This window comes from Apium graveolens, chromosome 5, assembly GCF_009905375.1.
Source record: "Apium graveolens cultivar Ventura chromosome 5, ASM990537v1, whole genome shotgun sequence".
Lineage (NCBI taxonomy): Eukaryota > Viridiplantae > Streptophyta > Magnoliopsida > Apiales > Apiaceae > Apium > Apium graveolens.
Genome location: NC_133651.1, coordinates 273237289 through 273238452, shown reverse-complemented (window position 1 = coordinate 273238452; position 1164 = coordinate 273237289). Strand labels below are relative to the sequence as shown.

The 1164-nt window shown below is 42.8% G+C and overlaps 1 non-coding gene across 1 annotated transcript; it reads right to left on the bottom strand.

Moving 5' to 3' along the window:
* Positions 1–609: 609 nt before the first annotated feature.
* LOC141662164 (small nucleolar RNA R71) lies at positions 610–716 on the bottom strand. The gene has a single exon (XR_012550291.1). It is a non-coding gene; the product is annotated as a small nucleolar RNA R71 (small nucleolar RNA).
* Between the last annotated feature and the right edge of the window lie 448 nt (positions 717–1164).

Below are 1164 nucleotides of genomic sequence, written 5' to 3'. Positions count from 1 at the left end.
AGTGGTCGTTAAAGTTTATTGACTCGGACATTGTTACTTATCTGTTTCCTTGTCTTATTTCAGGTACTCTAGCGAGGGTGTATGCATACGCGTTCGCGTACTCGTAAGAGAACACTGGATAAGACCGAGGAAGAAGTTGTGGTAGTTCATAAGGAAGTTTTTGATGAAGAAAAGAAGGTAGAAGAATAAGAGAAAGTTGAAGAACCAGCTTTGATAGAGATGGGTGATCAAGCGGAAAATCCTAAGGCTTTGATGGACTATTCTTAGCCTAAGATTAATAACATTCAGTCAAGCATCATCAGACCAGCCATCAGGGCTAACACTTTTGAGATCAAGTCAAGCACGATTCAGATGATACAAAACTTGGTTCAGTTTGGGGGTTCTCCTACTGAAGACCCCAACATATACATCAGGGATTTCATCGAGATCTGTGACACTTTTAAGTTTAATGATGTGACTGAAGATGCTATCAAGCCATGCCTCTTCCCATTCTCTCTGGATAACAAGGCTAAGTGCTGGTTACATTCTCTACCAGCAGGGTCTATCACCACGTGAGAGGATCTTACGCAAAATTTTCTCACTAAATTCTTCCCCATGGCGAAGACTACTGCAATCAGGAATGCTCTTACCCAGTTTGCTCAGCAAACAGGAGAATCTCTGTGTGAGGCTTGGGATCGATATAAGGAGATGCTAAGGAAGTGCCCATACCATGGCATGCCTGATTGGATTATTATTAATTGCTTCTACAATAGATTGAGTGCTACTTCTAGACCCATGCTTGATGCAGCATCAGGAGGATCCTTGTGGGCTAAGAGCTACGATGAAGCTTATGAACTTATTGAACTGATGGCTACTAATGAGTACCAGATGCCTTCCCAGAGACTAACTCAGGGGAAAGTCGCAGGAATTCTGGAGTTGAACGCAGCAACTGCTATCACTGTTCAACTTAAGGCTTTGACGATGAAGGTGGATACTTTGGATAATTATGGAGTTAATCAAATTGCTAGTGTCTGCGAGCTTTGTGCTGGTGCCCATGAGACTGATCAGTGCGCAATTTCTAGTGAATCAACTCAGTTTGTGAGCAACTTCCAGCGATCGCAGCAACTAGTGCCAGCCACCTATCATCCCAACAACTGTAATCATCCTAATTTTAGTTGAAGCAAC